The sequence below is a fragment of the Prosopis cineraria genome, unplaced genomic scaffold, assembly GCF_029017545.1.
Source record: "Prosopis cineraria cultivar Desert tree isolate PC_DT_omini unplaced genomic scaffold, ASM2901754v1 PC8, whole genome shotgun sequence".
NCBI classification, from domain to species: domain Eukaryota; kingdom Viridiplantae; phylum Streptophyta; class Magnoliopsida; order Fabales; family Fabaceae; genus Prosopis; species Prosopis cineraria.
The window spans coordinates 19,387,522-19,401,788 of record NW_026555339.1 but is presented as its reverse complement, the minus strand read 5'-3'; positions in this window follow the sequence as shown (position 1 = coordinate 19,401,788).

The window sequence follows — 14,267 nt, the reverse complement described above, 5'->3', positions numbered from 1 at the left end:
ATGGAAATGATGAGAGTAAGATGGAAAATGATGTGAAAGAAATGAAAATGTTGGTATAAATGAAGTGAATGAATGTTAGTGGTAGAAGAATGTAGAATGATGGGTGTCATGACATTGGAAGAGATGTGCCTTGGTGATAGGGGACGCGGAAGTAAAATTGTGCTAGTTTAGGGACAGAACCTTGAAACACAACAAAAACACAAGAACAAAAAGAAAGAGACAAAATTTATGATGAAAATAAAGAAATATATGAAATAAACAATAGGATAATGATCAAGGACAAGATTCTCTAGAGCACCTGCCTCTAGGAACCTCAACCTTCGAAGACACCACAAGAGTTGATCATGCTCTTGATCACGTCTGTTTCTCACACGGGATGCCACTACAAAGTACTAAAGCTCATAAGAGTTATAAACTTTAAAGTGAATAATTTCATTCAACTTATGTTCTTTTTTTTTTTTTTACAAGAGGGAGCATGCCTAATTTATATAGGCTCATAGAGAAGAATATTTTTTAAAATTAAAACCCTAATTTCCTAATACTAAAAGAAAACATAATGATAAAATATTCAGCCACATAATTTAGGAGATGTGATCCTAAAATTATGGGATTACAAAATTTAGAATTAATACTATAATTAATTCTAACCTTTGACTAGACTCAAAATAGGAAATCAAATCAAAGGACGATTAAAATAGGAAATAATTTAGGAGACAATCAAGGATCATAAAGGATTTAAAATCACGCCATCCTTGACTTCTTCACTAGGGTTTCATGCCTCCTTGCTTGCAAGAGGCTCAACTTGTAGTCTTCCTTACATTGGACTAAGGTTTGCATCTCTTGGGCTTGACTCTTCATGAATTTAGATCTTAAGCACATTATAAACGTATAGATGCTCTCCTCTGGGCTTGAGAGGAGCGCCCCAATGCTCACCAAGCTCTTGAACTTCTTGCACAAGATTGAACAAGGCTTGCTTCATGGCTTTAGTTCGGACTCTTATCATTGGACCTCCAATATATTGTAATGGGTCTTTAGGTACGTTGGATTAGAAGTATTGGGCTCCTTGCTCCTTGCCTTGGGTTGCTTCCATGTCACCATGCTCATGATTACCATCCTCAAGCTTCGTTGCCATTAATGCCATGTCATCCATGCTATGGGGTCCATCACTTGGCACCATGGAAGGTGCTAAGTTTAAGGAATATAGGGGTATTGGTGCCCTATCATTGATGTAAAAGTGCCACGGTACTAGAGACCAAGGCAACATGAAAAAAAAAAAGGAAATGGACTTGTGCCAAGGCATTAGGTGAGCAGTGCCATGGCTATAGAGAGCATGAAAACATAAGACAAAATTATCAAAAACCCTAAAATAAAGAAACATATAAAGACCTAAATGAAATGCACGTATGCATGAAAATGCAAATTAACAAAATTCAAAACAAAATTTATGTTCCCTCATACTTAAACTCTTATGCAACAATAAAAGCTAATAAATATCATCTAAGCAAAGCAATAAAGAAGAGTCACTACTATAAAAAAGAGAATAAATTGATGGTTATTCTTACTTGTATATGAAGAGTATGAACTGTCATATATAATTCTATCATTTATTCCCACCCTCTTTAAATGATGGGTATTTAATCATTATTTATATTATATAATATATCACAGTTACTAACGGCCTGTTGTATAAACAAACCCCATTTGAATCGGACATGACAATATATGATGATTATTTTAAATGATCGTCATATATTGAAGACTAAATATGAAGGTTATTATAAATAACCGTCATATTTGCTTCTATTTTTAAAAAAATAAGGGGCTACTTTAATACACACTGTTATAGCATATAAAATTGTTTTCATAACTACTATTTTCAACATATCTAGACAATAATACAATTGAATTAGGATAGAAATTAATAGCAAAATTTTATAAATATAACTTATTCTAGATTATCATTTCTTTCAACTTAAAAAAAACATAGAAGATAGAGTTGCGTACATTATAACAAAGAGAAATTGGTGCCCAGAGAACTAATTGATGGTGCGAGCTATAAAATTGGGAGCATATTATGAAACTATAAAACTTAGACCATCAGTGAACATTGTCATCATAAGACAATTAAAAGCAAAAATGATTTCGAAAGGTTCAAAATAAGCCCAAGGATGATTTTATTTGCTCCTCATACTGTTACACTCAACCACAAAGCAGAACATAGATATTGAATGGTGATAGGATTTTGAACTCACTTTACCAAAGTGAAGATACGATAGCGAGAGGTAGTGAGTGGTGATGGCTATATGATGTTGAGTAATTGAGTGGCGACAATTATTTGCATGGCATTGACTGATCTTTAAATATTTCAACCTTTACTTTCCAATATTTTTTTTTAGCATCATAAATTGGCTACTTTGCAACCTGAATTGGGGTTAGAGAGGTAGGGGTACCTTGGAACCCATCCTTATAAAAACATATATAGCTGCTTTCCAGTCGACTTCTTGCTCTTCGTGCTTCTTGAGTTCATCCACTATCCATGATGCTATACCAATCTTCTATCGTTAACATACTCTGTTCGTCTGTAGATTTTCTCACAATTGTACTAGATTTGTCTAAATCAAATCTCAACTACATGACTCTATCGCTATTTTAAACTAGACCTGTCCAATATTCATCCACCCCACCCTCCACTCTACCTTACATTGTGCTGGTCTTTATCGTAGGTCTTAACTTGGGCTGCTTGTTATGTGTCTTGCCCAAATCTCAATTGATGTGCGTTGACTTCAGCCTTCTCAAGCTTTAGAGAGTTCCCTTGCAACTGGCTTACTGATGATGACTCAAATGACAGTAATGAAGGCGTAAAAGTTGAAGTTCAAGAGTTGGGAGCTAAAGAGGCCTTAAAATCTAAAAATGAGATACTAAGGCACCCAATTTTCCTTAAATGTGTTGGCAATTCCTTGTCATATATCTAACTATTATTATATTATTTTATTTTTTAAATATTTTAAAATTGCATCATATCACAAATATTTAACATATACATCAAAAGATATATATGATAGGTGTTTCAAACACCTATCATATATATTATTATATTTTATTTTTTTAAAAAATTAAATTTAAAGCCTTATATGACAGGTTTTTAAACAACTGTCATATATGATAATATATATATATATATATATATGATGGGTATTTTAAATACCGATTATATATTTATTAACTATCACTCGCTTTGTTATTATATGACAGATTTTTTTTGTAACTGTCATATTTTGGGGTATCTTATATTTAAAATTTTATAGTAGTGAGTTTAAGGTGGAAAGAAACAACCTAACTATGATAGCTCAAAAAGCTTGAGGCATTCCACTTCTCTTAGTTGAAGGTTCAAAGAAAAGCTTGTAAAGTTGGCCATTAACCTTAAAAGAAGTTCCACCCTTTAAATGTTGAAGTTGAAGATAGCTATTAGGAGAGACATGCTTGTAATGACTATAAATTTTGAATTAAATAAATTTCTCTTTTAATTGATATTTTATTTAATTGTTCCAATTTAACAAGTAGATCGTGATTGTTTATTGGAACTTAAGTTAGCAACTTACTGGAAAATTCAAAGTTCAAATTCTCTTAACTAATAGGCTAATTTTATTTTATCATGGTTATGAGAAAATTTTCAAAAAAAAAAAAAAAGAGAGAAAATGCCTTGCCTATTATGTTATAGTATATAAAAAATTTAGGTCTATCCTTGTAATTTCTCAATCCTTCCTTTTTAGTCAGATTTTTCTTCTTTCTCTGCCATTTTAAACGATAGAACCTACAAGAGAGAGAGAGAAAGCTTCTGAAATTTCCTATCCTTTCTTCATCAATATGTTTCTGTGTATCTCGCCGTCGATTGTCGCGTTGCTGCCATTGTCGCCTGCCATTCTCTTCTCCATTATCGTTGCTGCTTGCTGTGGGGGTCAAATCACTGAATCCTCCTCCCCTGTCGTCCCCTTCTGCTTCTTCCTTCTTTTGTGTTGGTGTGAGTGTGTTTCTCTTTCTCCTCAGTTCTGCAGTTGCACGCATATGGCTTTCTTGTTTCTTTTCTCTTTTGACTGAAGATCTTTCATTTTTCCCTGTCTCTGGCTGTCATTGGTTTCTGCATTTTTGTTCTATTTTCTTCTAATGCGGGTGGCTGTCGGTCATAGCTATGAAGGCTGTGGTTAATCGGTGTGAGAGCCAGAAAACTTTGGTGCTCAAGGTCTTCGAGTCTCCGACCGTCCTCTTCCTTCTTGAGATAGCTTGTTACTGCTGTAAGTGTATTCTTCTGCTATTATTATGCATGAGATTACAAATATTTTTGTGCTATGTCGTTGCCATACGGTTGGAAAGAGGAGGAAATTTAAGTTTGAGCTGGAAATCATCTTAAAGCTTGGTAATAATACACATATGGGTCAACTTTTGAGTTAAATTCACTTTGTTTAAATTGGTTGATAGTAAAGAATTAGTTAGGATTCTGTTAAAAGAGATGAGATGTGGAACTTGAGGAATAATTACTATAAGATGGTTGTTGAAGTGCTTGTTAGAAGAAATTGAGCTTGATTTTTGAATATTTATGGAGATTCATTAATTCCTATAGAAATATGGAATTTAATTTGGAATATGTAAAGGATATTTGCTTATGAAATTTGTAATGGGATCTCATTAGAATTTTTGAAGAGGGATAGTTGTTGATGAAATATTGAATGTTAGCATTTCTATGAGTAGATTGGAAATGATTTATGTTAAGTGTATTAACCAAATACTAGTGAGGATTATTCTTTTCAAAAGTCCTCAAATGTATTATAGTTTAATATTAGTAGTGAGTGAGGTTGGAAAAGAATTGAATAAAATTTTAAAAATGATTTATAGCGAGTTTGAAAGAGGAAAAAATTAGATTACAGTTGAGGGCAGAAATTTGAATTTTAAAAATTTCAGGTAAGTGGATAGCGTCCCAATTAATTTTTCAATAAATATTTCCTTTACTACAATAGTATACTTGTTTGCAAAAATTGTTTTAGTAATGACGATGTGGTTATTGAATAGTTGATTTATTAAACTTCTTTATTTTGTGAAATTACCTTTATCAGTTTTGAACTTTTAATTAATCAATAAATATAAGTTTGGACTTTAATTATGAGATTTTTATTCTATCAAATATTGGATTGATACAGAGAATGATTCATGCAAGTTCGACTTTGAAATTTTTTGTGATTATTCAATAAATGCAAGCATGAGCATTGGATATGAAATTTTATTCTAGCAAGTTTTAATGCTCAAAAGTATTCATGCAAGTTTGATTTTGAGAATGAGAATGATATTTTGAAAGTGATGGTTTTCTCGCATGTTTGGAAATGGTTTAAAAAGGGACTTTATACAGGTAGTTCCGTTAGCCCTTGGCACGCCATAGTACACCTATCTAGCAGGGTACTTATAGGAGGTGCTAGCCCTGTGCGATGGCCAATGCACGTGAAACAGAGGGATGGTTATTCGTGACATTGTACTCATGTTTGATTTCATGGCTTTGAGTCGCGTTTGGTTAACAATACCCTCATGGACTGTGTGTCCATGTTTGTTTCGTGGCTTCAGCCACGTTTAATTATTTACCCTTGTGGATTGTGTGTCCACATTTATATTTGTGGCATCAGTCACATTCGGTTATTTACCCTCGTGGACTGTGTGTCTATATTTGTTATTTGTTTTGATAGGTCCCTATAATTATGAGTTTCAATTATTTGATGGACCTATTTTTCATTGATTTTGATTAATGACATATTTATAACTATTTAATGCAATTATTTGCTTTATTAAAAGTAAATGATAATAATGTTTAATATGATACTTTGATGAATCAGGAATTTATTTAAGGTTACATAAAGTCCTTTTATGACAAAGTTTATTATATATTTATTTGTGAAAGTTTTTATTTCTAAGACACATAATTATGTTAAACTTTCTTTTTATACATATTTAATTATTTATTGTTGGGATGCTATTCACTAGAAACTTATTTGGTCTCAGATTCGTTAACTGGCACTGATTCTACTGCTAACATTTAAAGGGTGAAAATTTGTTCTGAGTGGTGGTATTTCGCTTAGCATTATCTCCTTTTGACATAAACATTTGAATTGATGAATTTTATTTGGAAAGTAAGGTTAGTTAGCTCCACATAGCCTATAGCTTAGTTTTTATTGTGGTATATGTTATTTGCTGGCTGAAAGGAGCTGAGCTCCTGATTGATAGTATATTTTGTGTAAAATATTGACATGCTAAAATTTTTAGGAGATCCTATTTACTAGGAAGATTCTACTGAACTTTCTATAAAAAAATATTGAAATTTTCAATATAATAATTTTATTAAACATGTTATAATTTTCAGTACAGATTCAACTATGTTTTAAAATGAAAAAATAAATAAATATTAATTTAGGGCTTAAGGGCTGTGTGATATGGTCCAGATCCCGTGCTGGTCACCCTCTGTTATCGGGGCATGACAATGCACAACTAGGAAAGGACCATCTAAAGTAGCCTGGTATGAGCTTCAACCTTGAATTATACAATAATACCTTATCTCCTTCTTTCATTAAATTGCTTCTATAAAATACCTTTATCATGCAACATCTTGGTTCTTTGCTTGTATAACAATGAATTCTCATAGGATCCTATTGTCATCTTCTCTAATTCTTGTAATTGAAGCTTTCTTGTTGAAGAGACACCATCCATGCTTATATTACAATTCTTCACAGCCCAAAAAGCCTTATATTCAATCTTTATTGGCAAATGACATTGCTTCCTATAGATAAGCCAAAATGGGGACTTCCCAATAGGGGTTTTAGAGGCGGTTTAATAAGCCAAAAGTACATCTTTTAACTTTGTTGTCCAATCTTTTCCTGAAGTGTTCACTATCTTTTGTAAGATTCCTTTTATCTACCTATTTAAGACTGCGACCAAGCTATTATTTTGGGGATGATATGAAGTTGAAGTTATATAAAAACTCCATACTTGGCAAGTAGAGACCGAATGGTAGAATTGCAAAAGTAGGAGCCCTTATCACTCAATATAGCCTTTAGAATTCCAAACCTATAAAAAATGTTAGACTTAAGAAACTAAGAAACAACCTTAGAATCATCGAAATAAGTAGGAATAGCTTCAATCCACTTACTAGCATAGTCCACAGCAAGCAAGATGTATAAGAATCTAAATGAAGAGGGAAAAGGGCCCATGAAATTAATGCCCCAAACATAAATATTTCATAGAAAATAATAGGTACTTAAGGCATGAAATGTATCTTTCCTAAGCTTCCAAACCTTTAGCATTTATCACATTTTTTCCAAAACAAATAGGAATCCTTAAACAAATTAGGCCAATAAATACCACAATCTAAAATATTCTTAGCAGTTCCTTGGCCACTAAATTCATCATCAAGAACACATCGCCTCACAATATTATCACTACATATGTGCCACAAATGGGTAGATGCCAAATATAGTACCTAGCCTCTCTTTTCAATTTATCAACATGAAATCTAGACAAGTGAGAAGGTACTACTTGTGAAGCAAGGACATTCATAATATCAGCAAACAAAAGAGCACAATTCAAGGCAAACAAACAATTATCATGAAATGAATCACAAGGTAAAGAAGGAGAAATAGATACTTATCAAGCTTAAGGGACTCTAAAGGTAATCAACTTAAATGATTTATAATAACATTAGAGGCACCACTCCTATCTCTAACCTCAATATCAAATTATCAAAAACACTATACTATCAGAAGCTCACTGAAGCAAGTTTACCATTCACCCTGGTGCTACCAAGATGTACTAAGATATGAAGAAGTATTGGTGGTGGTATGGTATGAAGCATGATGTTACCGAATATGTGTCCAAGTGTTTAACTTGTCAGAAAGTCAAAATTAAACATCAAAAACCACCTGGTATGTTACAACCATTAGAAATTCTAGATTAGAAATAGGATAGCATTTCGATGAATTTCATCATATGTTTGCCCCATACTCAAGCGGGTCATGATGCTATCTGGGTCATTATGGATAGACTAACCAAATAGCTCACTTTTTGGCTATTAGAGCGGATTATCCTATGGAAAAGTTTTCGAAATGCACTTGCAAGAGGTAGTGAGATTGCATGGAGTTTTAAAGGATATAATATCAGATTGTGATCCAAGGTTTTCATTGAACTTTTGGAAAGCTTTGAATCAAGCTATGGAGACAAAACTAAAATTTAGTACTACTTACCATCCCCAGACAGACAATCAAAACAAGAGAATGAATCAGACACTGAAAGATATGCTTAGAGCATGTGCTATCGAGTGGACTGGTAGCTGGGATAAACCTACCATTAGCAGAATTCACTTATAACAATAGTTTTCACTTGAGTATTCAGATGGCTCCTTACGAAGCTTTATATAGGAGGGAGTATCGATCACTACTTTGTTGGACTGAGTTGAGTGAGAGAAGCATTTTGGGTCCTGACTTGGTGGATCAGACTACTCAGAAGATAGAGGTGATTCACTAGAACTTTTAATTGCTCAAAGTCAATAAAAAGCTATGCTGACAAATAGAGGAAAGCATTAGAATTTAAAGTGGGCGATCATGTTTTCTTAAAAGTCACGCCAATGACAGGCATTGAGAGATCAATTTGAGCTAAGAAGTTGACTCTATATTTTATTGTTCCCTTTGAAATACTAGAATAGATTAGGATACTTACCTACCGAAAAGCATTGCCACCTCATCTTACGGGTGTGCATGACGTGTTTCATGTCTCTTAATTGAAGAAGTATTAGCCCGACCCCTCTCACATTATTGAACCTAAAGATGTTGAGTTATAAGAGAATTTGACATATCGAACTGAGCCTGAGAGAATAGCTAATGTAAAAGAGAAGCAATTGAGAAATAAGACCATTCATCTAGTTAAAATGATATGGAAGGGAATGACTTTCGGAGATGCTACGTTGGAGAATGAAGAGAGAATGAGGCAATTATACCCCCAATTATTCCTATGAGGTATGTTTTAAGCAATTGTATGAATTTTAGGGATAAAATTCCTAAAAAGAGGGGAGAATTGTAACATCCTTAATTTTAAATCAGGTTAATTAAGTTCAAATAGATTAAATAAGTATATTAGTGAGATATGTGGCTAGAGGGGCTTAACTTAGTGTAAGTTGTGAATTTAGCCCCAGAAGTAGGTCTGGATCAATGGGGCTACCCAGGCAAGGAAAGAGGAAGAGAAAGTAAAGATTTACTCTCTATGCCATATGTCGTGACGTGTGGTCAGTTCGCCACGGTGCACAAAGGCAAATTTGAATCTAACGCGCTCCTTTGTGCCATGCACCGCGGCGAAGGGCAATGTGCACCGTGGCGCACGGCTAAAATTCTGATATATTAGCTTTATATATATGCGAGAGAAAGAGAAAAGAGGAAGAGAGAAATGAAGAAATGAAAGAGAAGTGAGAGAGTAGTGCTAGGGCTTAGGAAAGCTGAGTATTGGGAATATTTTGAAGCTCCTAAATATTAAAGGTAAGTTTTCCTACTTAAATCTTCTCTCTCTAGTTTGTGGAAGGGCGGTAGTGGAAAAAAGTAACGTAGTCCCCAATCTACACCATAGGGTATGCCAAAAGTGACTAAAAAACTTCACATCCCTGTCACTTACAATAGTCTTAAGTAAACCATGCAAACAAACAATCTCTTTAAAGAATAAGTCAGCAATGTTAACAGCATCATTAGTCTTAGCACAAGCAATAAAGTGTGCCATCTTAGAGAATCTATCAACAACAATAAATATGGAATCTTTGCCTGCAGAAGATTTAGGCAATCCAATTGCAAAATCCATAGAGATATGTTCCCAAGGGTGAGAGGGGATGGGTAAAGGAGAGTAAAGTCCATAAGGTTGGACCTTAGATTTTTCCTGTCTACATTTAATGCATTTATCATAAACAGGTATGACATCTTTCTGCATGTGAGGCCAAAAGAAATGATCAAACAAAATAGCCAAAGTTTTCTCTACACCAAAGTGTCCCATCAAACCACCACCATGTGCTTCCTTAGTAAGCAACTCACGCATAGAACAAATAGGAATGCATAATTATTTTTCTTAAAAAGAAATCCATCAAATCTAAAGAAATCACCAGATCCATAATTTTCACAAGATTTTCAAATATTTTCAAAATCAGAATTAGTTTTATAAAGATCTTTTAGAATCTCAAAGCCAAGTAATTGAGCATGCAAATAGGAAAGTAATGTATACCTTCGAGATAAGGCATCAACAATGATGTTTTCTTTACCTTGCTTATGCTTAATCACATAAGGAAAGGTCTCAATAAATTCCATCCAGCGAGCATGTCTCTTATTCAACTTACCTTGAGACTTGAGAAACTTTAAACTTTCATGATCAGAATGAATGATAAATTCCTTAGGCCACAAATAATGTTGCCATGTTTCTAAGGCCCTCTTTAGAGCATAGAGTTCTTTGTTATAGGTGGAATAATTCAAAGCTACACCATGAAGCTTTTCACTGAAGTAAGCTATAGGCTTAAAATCGTGCATTAAAACATCACCTATACTAATACTAGAAGCATCACATTAAATTTCAAATTCTTTAGAGAAATTAGGCAAAACAAGTAAAAGGGAATTAGTCAATTTATCCTTTAGGGTTTGGAAAGCCCTTTCTTGTGTCTCACCCTATTTGAAGGTTACATTCTTCTTAACAAGTTCATTAAGAGGGGCATCAATGCTAGAGAAATCCCTAACAAATCTTCGATAGAAACTTGCTAAGCCATGAAACCTTCTCACTTCACTTGCATTCTTAGAGGTTGGCCATTCACAGATAGCCTTAACTTTCTCCTCATCTACACGAATTCCCTGTCATCTAACAACAAATCACAAAAAGATAACATAGTCCATACAAAAGAAACAATTTTGAAAATTAGCATATAGCTTATATTCCCTCAAGGTGTCAAACATAGTTTTAAGATGATTCATATGATCAGTCAAAGATTTACTATAAATCAAAATATCATCAAAGTAATCCACAACAAACTTGCTTATAAACTTTCTAAAAACATGATTCATTAATGACATAAAAGTACTAGGAGCATTAGTCAAACCAAAAGGTATAACTAACTATTCATATAATTCAAATTTAGTTTTAAAGGCAGTTTCCCATTCATTACCCTCTTTTATATGAATTTGATGATAACTACTTCTAAGATCAATTTTAAAAAAGATAGAAGCACTATGCAACTCATCAAGTATATCATCAAGTCTAGGGATAAGGTAACAATACTTTACAGTGATTTTGTTGATTTCTCTACAATCAACGCACATCCTCTAAGATCTGTCTTTTTTTGGCACCAAGATAATAGGGACAACACAAGGGCTAAGGCTCTCACGCACAAAGCCTTTCATCATCAATTCCTCTACTTGGCACTAGATCTCCTTAGTCTCTTCAAGGTTAGCCCTATAAGAAGGCTTGTTTGGAATAGCAGCTCCAGGCAAGAAATCTATCCTATGCTCAATTCCTCTTAAGGGAGGAAGTCCATCAAGAATCTTATCAGGGAATAGATTTCCATAATCCTGCAATAAAGAGACAACACTAGAAGGAAAAGTAGGGTCAAGAGTGTCAATAGAAAAATAAATATTCTTGAGAATTACAATAAGAGCTTGCTCACTCATCAAAGCCTCTTGAATCTCACTTTTCCCACACAATAATATTTTCTTTTCACTATTTTCCTTCACTCTCACCATTCTATTTTTTTTCTTTTCTCACCTTCTCACCACTCTTTTTCCTCTCTTTTGATTTATTTTCAAGTAATACTCTCTTTCTTTTCTCTCTCACTCACGCCACAATCAAGGAGATCTCTCTGTTGTTTGTAATCTTGAGCAATCTTTAGTTGATCTTCATAGGCTTGGATGGGCCTAAAAGGATTTAATACAACAGTCTTGCCTTTAAAAGGTACCTTGTAACAATTTCTAAAACTATCATGAGTAGCCTTACTATCAAACTGCCAAGGCTTACCTAATAATAAGTGTCCAGTAAGCATAAGATCTACATCACATAATACATCACAAGTATAAACCCCAATAGAGAAAATAATCAACACTTGCTTAGAAACCCTAATTTTAGCACAATCATTCAACCATTACAATTTGTAAGGCTTAGGGTGTCTAATTAAAGGTAGAGATAATTTATCTACAAGTAAAGTGCTAGCTACGTTAGTGCAACTACCACTATCAATTACTATGCTACACACTTTCTCCTTGATGAAGCATCTAGTGTGAAAAAATATGCTCACGTTGCTCATGTTCATCATCCTCCTTTTGTTGAATATTAAGAGCTCTTCTTGCCACCAAGATAGAGTCAACTATACCATTGCATTCAAGATCATCATTTGATTCATGGGAGGTAGAATCATCATCAACATTATTAGTATCATCTTTATCACTTTCATGCACACTATCATAGCCACCATCATCTCTCAATATCATAACTCTTTTATTGCTACAATCTCTCACCATGTAGCCCACACCATGACATTTGAAACACTTAATAAGAGAAGTGTTAGATGAATAAGAAGAAGGTTTAGGGTTAAAAGCTTTACCCTCATACTTGGTCTTTGTTTCTTTCTTGGCCTAGGATGTATCTTTGGTTTTAGAATCCTTTCATTTAGAAGTTTCCTTAGAGTCTTTCCAAGAAGACTTGGAACGTTTGTTCTTATTTTTCTGCTCAAACTTTATAGCCTTATGTATAAGCTTTTTCTTGTCCATAAAAGTGTACAAGTCAAGCTTATCTCTCACCTCTAGCCTCAAGCCATCTATAATTCTTAACATTGCTTCACGTTCATTTTCTTGAATGTTTGCATGAAACTTCAAGATATTCAACTCGCGCACATACTCTTCCACCGTCATAGATCCTTGAGAAAAAATTCTCAATTTTCTATTCAGCTTTGTGTAGTAGTAGCTGGAGACATAAGCCTTTCTCAAGTACCTTTTAAGCTTCTCCCACGTTTTATTGGACTTCTTCCTAAGTTGGCTTTTTTTGTACTATAAATCTTGCCATCAATAAACAGCATAATCAGTGAAATTCAAAGAAGCAGTTTTTACGTTCCTTGACTCAGACAAATTAAGAGTCATGAAGATTTGGTCCATCTTTATTTCTCAATCAAGGTATTTTTCTAGATTGTTGCTACCCTTGAATGAAGGATACTTTACTTTCTAGTCTAGTAAGTCAACATCACGCTTTAAGGATTTCTTTCCCTTGGGAAAAAGGGGCTCTTCATACTCCTCATCATCGCTGGGGGTCTTATGCTTCTTTCCTTTAGAAGAGAAAGTCTCCAGGTCATCTTTATCTTCTTTATGGAACCTATGATCAAGTTTCAAGCGAAACTACTGCAACTGTGTTTTGATAAGTTCTAAAATAGAGTTCATATCAATATTAGGGGATTTATCCTTGTTATTCATGTTCGCAGAAGTACTAGAAATCTTTGAGCTCGCATCATTCCATCCGTGTTTTTCCTTCATGTTATACAATTTTAACATTGCTAACAACTTTGATGCACTATAACTAGCATACAACGGCATCTCCACATCACTTTTCAACTTCTCAAACATTTTTAGACAATCTTTGAGCTTCTCTTCATTCACTTTGGCCATCTATTCAAGACAATTTTTCTCAAGTGTACATGTGTCAAGATCCTCAAGGTTTAACGATGTACAAGTGTACAACCAACGTATACTTGATGCACTACAACCATCACACAATGATATATCCACATCATTTTTTAATTTCTCAAACATTTTCAAACAATCCTCGAGGTTCTCTTCAATCACTTTGGCCATCTATTCAAGACAATCTTCCTCAAGTGTACTTGTGTCAAAATCATCAAGAGATGATACATAACTTTTACTATGCTCCTAGCAACAACCAATATCTTCCCTTGTCTTGCCATGCATTATCCAACACTTGTAACTTTAAACCATCCCATTAATCACTAAGTATTCTTTACAAGTATTTGGACTAACCCACTTCACAAGGCCATACTTTAAACATAGGCAAACAATCCTAGTTAGATCCTTTGCATGCTTAACTACAAACTTAATGAAATCTGCCACCCCATCCCAATATTTCTTGGATAGACAACTGGCGGACATTCATTCCTTATCCACAATTCCTAGAAAGATTAAGAGGGAAATATAATTACTAACTTTGACTACTCCTAGATAGTAGGAGAATTAGATACA